A 9,514-nucleotide genomic window follows, 5' to 3' on the forward strand; every position below is an offset into this window, starting at 1 on the left:
TTCTCTGTTCCTACATCTCTCCTCTCCTTCTGGAATTCCTATAACTCTTATATTTCCTTTCCTCATGGAGTCAGATAGTTCCCAAAGTCTTTCTTCATTCTTTTTCCTTCGTACTTCTCTTTCCCTTTCTGTTTTGGTTCTTTTTATTTCTGTGTCTTCAAGAGTACTTATTCATTCTTCCATTTCATCTATTCTGCTTTCATTGCTTTTCCCAGAGTTCTTTAGTTCCTCCATTAATTCTTTGATCTCCTGCATTTCTTTTACTTCCCTCTTTAGGGACTCAATTTCATTCTTCTGACCATTGTTTTCCCTCTTTAGGGACTCAATTTCCTTCTTCTGATCTATCACTTTTTTAATCATGACAATTTTAAATTCTCTTTCTGGAGGCTCAGAAGTTCTTCCAAGTTGCTGTCGTTGCAATCTGGGAGTGGTTTTCTTTTTGTGGTGTGCTTCTTTCCTGAGGAGTTGTTAGGTTGCGTGTGGTTCTTCTACTCCCTACTGTCTGTTTTCTAATTTGTCGTATGCATTGGGACACTGTGTTGCTCGGACTGGCTGGCATCTAGGGTGAACTTCTCCGCTCCCCTCTGGCTCCTCCAGGAGCCATCTCTGGCTTCTGGGGGAGCTTTCTGCTGGTTTTAGGCAGTTTTTACTGAAGAAATGTCCCTGTTCTCAAATGGCGAAGCGGGATGCAGTCCCTGCGCCTCCGGTTTCAGGCACACTCTTCTGCGCACCCAGTCTGCCCCGGATGTGGGTGCCTGCTCCCTCTGTGGGCTCAGACTGCTGGTCGGAAGGGCCTGGCGTGGGCTAACTTCCAGCTGGCCACTGGGTCCTCCAGAAGCCTTCTGCCCTTTTCAAGCAGTCTTAAGAAATTTCCTGTTCTATGGGGTGTTAGTGACTTTTTTTTTCTGGTCGCTAGGTGGCGCCAGAGATCTCTCCTATTGTCCTTGGGGGCTGTTTTTCGCCTCCCCCCACCCCGTGGGACAGGGAACAGAGCGGAATGGTAGGTACACCTCAACAGCTTTGGGGTGCTGTGTCTGCCTTGTGCCCCACTGTCGTGGAGAACCACGCCCCGAATTTCGTGCCCCGGGTCTCAGTTCAAAGCCCTCAGTTCCAGTTCCAGAACGCGGGCTGTAGCCCAGTTCAGTGGCGCGGGAATGGCGCCTTTTGCACCCCGCTCCCGTGCCTGGGCACCTGGCTCCTGCTCACTCAGTGAGGGAATTTCACCTCCGTGAGGGCCTCCGCGCGTCTCCCCGCAAGCCTAGGTCGCAGGCGTGGGGACCTGGGCAGCCACGATCCCGGTCCGCGTTTGCTTTTCAAGCGCGCCGAGCGCGCCGCTTTCCGCACAAGCTTACCGGCAGCCCGGGCTGTGTGCGCATCTCCCGGGGTCTTTGTTCTTCTCTAACGGCTCCCGGAGCCGTTCGCTCAGTGCCACAGCGAATCCTGCAGGGTTCTCCACAGCTCCCGTTCACGGGGTGTGGTGGCTGCAATAGTTCCTTTCCACTCACAGTCCCGCTTGCTGCGTCGTTTGTTCTTGTTGGCCGTTTTGGTTTGTTGTTTTCCTCCTCTCTGCCGGTGGGAGAGTGCTGACTCTGTGGGCAGGGGAGGGGAGCAGGGTTCTGCGCTTTCCTCCCTTCTAGTCCTCTTTTATGGCAGCTTTCTTCTTCGGGCAGTTTGCTGGAGTCACCCGTTTATCTTCCGTGTCCCAGTTCTCACTGGGACCTGCCGCTTTTCCTCCCTATTAACTTTTTTTAATGGGAGATCTTACTCGCAGCGTCTCCTCGCCGCCATGTTGCTCCACCCCTCTCTCCGAACTCTCTTTCATGTTTTAAGTAGTTGAATGAAGAAGTCAGCTGCAACTTCACCACTCTGCTTGATAATCTCATTAGCAAGATCCAATAGATAACCTTTCTATTTTTCAAATTACTGTAAATGACAGTCCATATATTTTATTGGCTCCAAGCCAATAATCAGAGTAGAATTCTGCAAATCTAACTAGGAGTGTCCTGGGACCCTTAAAAGAGAAAAGAGAACAAACCCATAAGGGTTACAGGTACTACCCAGCATGTATCTATAGGACTTTTCACAGAATTGGATGTTGATGGTGCTTTAAATCAAGAAACTGAAATATAAAACTGAATAAAAAAGAATCAATAAACTTGGGAAAAATGAATTCTCAAGCAGGAGATTGTGACAATCTTGCTGTGGTGTGGATTTTAAAAGCCTAGAAAAGTCAATGTTTCATGCTAATTAATGATAGAATGCCTTAATTAACAGACTATAGGAAAAGGAAAAAAGAAACACAGGAAAACTGGTTATATTGGAATATATATATTATGTTAGGTCAAGTAATCCATCATATTATTCTTCATGAGAGAATCTAAAAATATATATACCATTCACTAAAGGCATTAGGAATGTTCTCATGGAGGAGAACCAGACTTATTATTATTAAGGTCCAACAATGACTCTCTTCTTTAGACCAGAGCTGAAGATTGGATAGAGTTACATAACTGGACTGCTAGTAGTGAAGTGGAAGAAAGAACTCAAGCAATAGATGATAAATAATAGAATTGAACCTCCATAATCATAAGTTTAGAATTCTATAACAGTGTGAATTTAGAGGAGCAGCCAAGGAGTCTTGAGTCACAGGGAGTTATGGAGATGGCTAAAGCAACATGGTGTCATAGGATCAAAATCAGAGAGCTGTCACCAAGAGTACTGCTTACTTACACTATGCAGTCAGAATCAAGAAAAATATCCCCCCAATAAAATGGCATATTTATCAATGGCATATTTATAGCCCAATTTATCAACCTCATTGAGTAGTATTCCATTCTCTTTATATAACTTCTTCTTGATCCACTCATCTGTTCTGAGGCACTGACTTTGTTTCCACTTCTTAGCTACTGTAAATAGTGCTGCTATAAACATAGGTCACAGGTTTCCTTTTGAATTAGTGTTTTTGTGTCGTCTGGCTCTATTTTTATTCTTTTGAGGACTCTCCATGATTCTTTTCATAGGGGTTGAACAAGTCTACATTATTAACAAAGAAAAGCATGATCTTTGGATCGCAAGATAAAAAGAAAATAATCTAATGTTATTATGTGCTGCACCTCCCCCTGCAGTGACCTTTAGGGCTAATGGCTATCACCAAGATCCCTAGGTCTGGCTGGGCAAGGAACCAGCGCCCAGGGGGAGAACAGCAAAAAACTCCCCGAGGCAGGGGAGTACATCAAAGTTCCCTGAAGACATGGATAAGACAGAAGCCTATCAAAGGATTACGACTACCAGGAGCTAAAATCTTATCTCGTCTTTCTAGAACTACAAATTTTATCACTTCATTGTCTTTCTAAAACTCCCTTCTTTCTTCTATAAAGGTCATTTGTTGTTAATTAAAAAATCATATGAAATCCTTAACACAAGGCTGACTCAAATGAAACGTTACTAAACCCTGTAATAATTAAAATATAGTTTAAGTGAAAAAGTAGCTAGTAAAACAAAAAATGAGATCATATAGCTTAAAAACAAAACTAATGGATTATCTACTTAAGAAAGAGGCTAGGTCCAAATGTAAACCACTCAGCAATAAGCTAAATCCATTCACTGCTCCTGTATATATACTGGCAACTAACTCAAATAAAATCGCACTCAGATTTACACTCTCTCGAAGTGTGTCTGTTTGTCATTTCTTCAGCCGAATCCCTGACCACCCTGCGCAGTCTCTCAACCCTGAGACGGCCTCATCGTTCACTGCTGTGCTGGTCAGCAGCAATTATGAGCAGGAAAGTCAGATTTAAAAGGGCAAAAAAATAAATAAATAAATGGGACAAAGGCAGTACTACCACTCTCTAACCCCACTTTGTTTTCCAGAGACCTTCAGTAGTACATAAGTAGAATATTAAATATATCATCTTTCTATGCTGATCAGTGGAATGTGACTAGTCCCCACTCCTTAATTTTCCTTGTGAAATGTTTTTTCCACTTTATACATCAGATTATTTTCCATGGAAGTAACAAAGATAAAAAAATGAAAATATATTTGGACTTTAATCTTTGTCCTAGCTATGATTTGAAACTAAGATAAAACTTGGTATGGAAAAGAAAATTGATACAGAGTATAGAAGTCAAGATAGAAAATTCACAAGGGGAATCTCCTCATTTTGCAGATATGAAAGGATATCCTGTTTACTTTAACAAGTTTTTTCAGCACTCATGGGATACTCTCTCTCTCAGGATTTTTATATCTAGAGAATTGTATTTCATAAAAAGCCAGGAAGAATTTCAAGAGAGGAAAGCTTTTGAAGATGAAGAGTCTATTTTGCAACCCCAATATGAACTATCACTTGAAATATTTTTCTACTATTTTTAACCACTGGGAGTGTAAATCTGAAAAGCTTACACAGCTGTGAATCTGAACACAAAACTCAGGTAAGGAGATAAAATAAAAGACAGCATGGTAATTACCAATATTTTCTATCTTCTTGTTACTATTAAAGCTAAATGAACTGTTTCTTATCTAATGATGGACTCTTTCTTCTGCTGTGGATTGTGAAGGCTCTTAACTTCCTACACTTTTATTGCCATATTACATCTTCAACCCAATAATGCTGACGTCTAGACATTTTTAAAGGAAATGTGTAATCTCTAAAAATTGAAATTTTAGCTCAAAGAATCATTTACTACAAATTAGTCTGTTTGCTAATTATCTTCAAATGTTAAGAGAAATTTCTTTTTCCAAGATAAATTTCTGGTAAATTTTGTGTAATGGATCACAGAACAAAAATTGGTAGCTGACATATCATTTGTACTGTTCATGAATGCTGATTTTACTTTTAGGAAGGCTTTTTTTATATATGAAAAATGTACTTGAGTATCACAGAAAAATACTCTGACATGTTTACTGTCATCCCCTAAAGATTTCTTCCAACTATACAGTCTAGAATCCCATGGGTTCTTTGTAAGTGTAACCTCTTTAATTTACTGCTTTTCTCTGGTCATATTAAACCATTTTCTTCTTCCCTCAGGAATTTACCAACCGTTGAATAAGTCCCCTTTTGTAGGATTACCCCAACTCTTTTCAGATTTCCTAAAGTTCTTATAACTTTCTCATTGTATCCCACTCTTATAACTTTCCACACATCCTTCTTCCCTCACAGTAAAAAAGAGCTATACCATAAATGAATGGAAGAAATGGAAAATTGTTTCACAAAATAACGTCTGATTTTGTTAGTACCTGAAGTAGATAGTGTCAAATACCTAGCAAATAATGAAGTGAAAGTAATTCAAAGTTATTCTGCCTTTATAAACAACACATTTTCTTAGATATTAACTTATTATAATAAACTAACAATTGTTCAAGAGTTTTAACATTATTTGAAGAAGACAGCATTATTTCAATTCTGCAAATATGATAAAATTACTGCATGCTGTTAATAGAAAACAAACATTTTATTTTGTGGAAATAAAAGTAAATAAAGAAAACATGTTTTTTTAAATAAGAGTAGCTTAAAATTCTTGACCACTCTGGTGAAAAATTACATAAAGTAGGTAGACCTCTGCAATTCTGAGGGACAACATGACCTCCAAGATCAAAATTAATGAAACCAGAAATGAAGAAGGTGAAATCCATTAGAAGTAGAATATTCCCTATTATAAGAAGAATAGTTTATTGCAGGAAAAATGAATGCTGGGTTTAAGAAAATAGGTCATGAAAGAAGAGACGATTTCAAGGAGACTGAAGCCATAGATATTTCAAGGAAAGGTCAGCAGTGGTCAAAATAAGGAGAAATTGCTAATCTTTCTAGTTATAGCAGAGAATTAAATTTGGTTATCTAGAAAATGAAAGATGGGGAAACTATAAGAAAAGAGATTTTGTCATCAAAGTTGGAATTAGAAGCACTTATTTCTTAAAAAATGTTTATTGATTTCTGTAGGGTGAATTAGTTTTCAGGCTTTTCTGCCCTCCCACCATTAGGATTGCCCTGCCTGATGGGGCATCTGCGGTTGTTACATTGTTGTGTTGTTTACTTCTGTGGGCCATGGGAGGAGCATTGAGATACTCCCCAAAAGAAGGAGAAGCAGGAGAGAAGCAGAAGACGCAGGAGAGAGAAGGGGAGAAAGAAGCCAGAGAAGCCGAGTGAAGACTTGCCCGGGGCTTGGAGGCCTGCAGCCTCCTGGCCCCCCAGCACCCTGCCTGCCTTGTACATGGTTGCTGCACTACATGTGAAAGCTTAACAAAAGGCTGAGAAACCCACCCAGGGCTCCAGGACTCCTCCTTTACGCAGTCCGCTGGATCATAGAAACCTGCTCCATCCCCATCCTGCCACTACAGTTTCCTTCCCAATGCTCTTTTTTTTTTTTTTCTTTTTGACATGGAAGAACTGGCTGTAGGCCAGAGGTTTGGGGCATGAGAGGATTTACCAGAGACAGAGTGGGAAGCAGAATAGGCAGATTTACTGAAACGCACTGCTAAGGGCAATAGAGGGTAAGACAGGAGCAGTCTTCTGTGCCATATATGGGTTCGCTCCATCTGCGGGAATCGAACATAAGCCAGAGTGGTGATAGTTTTAGACTCAACCCCAGGCCACCAAGGAGGCCTTATTTCTTTCCCATGGATAATAATACTATGTAAGTTTCAGGACCACAGTCTCATAACTTGATATGTGTACAAACCTCACCACAAGCACCACCATAACTCTAGTTCCTTTCACCATTGCCAAGTGGATTTCCTGAGTACATACTTTTCACCCACTTTGCACTTCCACTCTGATAACCAGCGGATTTTTCTCAGAGTCTAAGAATTACCTTTGTTCTATCTTGTTTGTTTTGCTTACTTATATTCCACATCTCCAAAACCATCTGGTGCTTATCTTTCACTTTAAGACTTATTTCTCTTAAAACAGTCACCTGAACTTCCATTCATTTTGTCATAAAAGAGAAAATTTCATGTTTTTAGTACATGAGCCTACCGAGATATTATTTAATGATAAGGGAGTGGGGCAATACAGCAAGAAAAAATATATATATATATATACCCAAGTCCAGACAAAAAACAATTATTTAAATATTGTCATAAATTAAATACTTAATCATATGGACTTAGACATATATAGAATTTTTCATCTCCAAATAGCTAAACACATTCTTTTCAAGGGCATGTGAAACATTCTCATGAACAGATTATTTTCTGGGAAAAAAAAAGATGTTTCAATAAATATATGAATTGACTTCATATCAAGGCTCTTACCTTATTTTGAGAAAATATAGATGCTCATGCAATAGGAAGAGAAGTGATGATCGTTATATGGTGATAAAATTTCATATATACCCAGGCTAATATATGATTGATGTGGTCTTCTTCCTTATCACTTATGACACTATTAGATTTCCAGAGGAGTGGATCAGGGAGGGATCAGAAAGAGACAGCTCAGCCCTCCCTACATCAGAAGATGAGGAGACACTATTATTGCCACATTACATTTTAATCAAATTTTCATTCATCATTCATTTATAAAACTCTTTCATTTGGGGAGTGTATCTTGCCACATCAAGATGTGCATAAGCTTCACTCACCTGCCACAAACGTTCTATTGTCATTACATTATCACCTCTACTTTATGGCTTTAATAAACTCACCTTTGTCTATTTCTTACATGAAAACTTCTCAGGTGGTTTGTACTACATCAAGAAATAGCAGTGCGTAGAGTACTTAAAAAATTTGACCTATTATAAATGTGTACAGATAGCAGAGCAAAAATGTAAACTCAATGTTATAGATACGTAAATGTATGACAATTTAATAAGAAAATGCTTAAGACATTTGTGTAAGTATAGTAAAATCTGATTTCTTATTCATCAAAAAAATGACTTATTTGAGCTGATTTATGAAGGAAAAAAGTTTGTATCAGAATGTAGATCTTCATAGTGAGAGAAGATTGCAAATGTTAAGTTAGCAATATGCTATGACTCCCTGGAGAAAAAAATATTGACAAAAATCTAATAAAGAAAAATATATTGAGTCCTAGCCATAACCAATTTAGCTGTCTAATAGTATAAATACTGTACATCCACTAAGTTTGGGACTATGAAAAAGGCAATACCCTTCTTGAACATACTGCTTGTCTGGATGGTAAAATATTGAGCTGCGTATAATGAAGCCCTTTAGAAATATACTTTCATGTGTTATTTATCTTTTTCTTTAAGTGATGCAGAATCAAACCTCAGTCACAGAATTTATCCTTCTGGGAGTGACTGCTATCCAGTCACTGGAGCCTTTGCTCTTCGTGCTTTTCCTGGTCATCTACTTTGTCAATGTGACTGGGAACGGAGCCATCTTGTTGATTATCATCTCTGATCCTAAACTCCATTCACCAATGTATTTCTTCCTGGGAAACCTCTCATGCCTGGATATCTGCTATTCCACAGTGACACTGCCAAAAATGCTGGAGAACTTACTCTCTACACACAAAGCAATTTCTTTCTATGGATGTATAATTCAACTGCATTTCTTCCATTTCTTTGGGAGCACAGAGGCCATGTTATTGGCTTTGATGGCTTTGGACCGCTTCGTGGCCATCTGCAAACCACTTCATTACACTGTTATTATGAATCGTCAGCGGTGTACACAGATGGCTGTCACGATCTGGACTCTTGGTTTTTCCATGCCCTGCTGCATGCCGTAATGACTTCTCATTTGAACTTCTGTGGTTCTAATCATATCCACCATTTCTATTGTGACATTAAGCCATTGCTGGATCTGGCCTGTGGAACACTGAACTCAACGAGTGGCTGCTCAATATTGTCACAGGGATGATTGCCATGGGCCCATTCTTTCTAACACTGCTCTCTTATTTCTACATTATCACCTATCTCTTCTACAAGACCCATTCCTGCAGCATGCTTCAAAAGGCACTGTCTACTTGTGCATCACATTTTATGGTGGTTATTCTTTTTTATGCCCCTGTTCTCTTCATTTACACTCGTCCAACTTCAGGAAGTTCCATGGACCAGGACCGGATTGTTGCTATCATGTATACTGTGGTCACTCCTGTTCTAAATCCATTGATCTATACTTTGAGGAACAAGGAGGTAAAAGGGGCATTGAGTAGGGTAATCAGGAAAGGAATCAGACTTAAAAAAATCTAGAAAACCTTCTGAGACATAACAGATAATGAGAAACATGAGTAGTGTAATTAGTCTGCTTCTCAAATTCTTTATTATAATAATTGTAACATAGAGAACTAGTTAAAGGAAAAATAAATGGTAAGATCCAGTCCAGTTTAATTAGCGATGAGTTTGCATGTAATATAACAGAAAGATGAACAACAGGAACACTAGCCATAGAATCCTAATTTTGAGTTTATTTGGGGATACCAGATGATAAATTTGACATTTTTATTATTTTTACATGTTTTTATATAAAAATAGGTATAGAGATATTAATATATTACTCATGAACTGGGAAGTTGGAATTTTTTATGCTTATGTGTCTGTGTGATTCCCTTTAACTGAACAT

At 39.0% G+C, this 9,514-nt stretch overlaps 1 pseudogene; it reads left to right on the plus strand.

Moving 5' to 3' along the window:
- The first annotated feature begins 4,241 nt into the window (after window positions 1-4,241).
- Window positions 4,242-9,159, plus strand: LOC119253135 (olfactory receptor 12D2-like; annotated as a pseudogene).
- Window positions 9,160-9,514: the final 355 nt, after the last annotated feature.

This window comes from Talpa occidentalis, unplaced genomic scaffold, assembly GCF_014898055.3.
Source record: "Talpa occidentalis isolate TD23 unplaced genomic scaffold, MPIMG_talOcc4v2.1 talOcc4.2, whole genome shotgun sequence".
NCBI classification, from domain to species: Eukaryota; Metazoa; Chordata; class Mammalia; order Eulipotyphla; family Talpidae; genus Talpa; species Talpa occidentalis.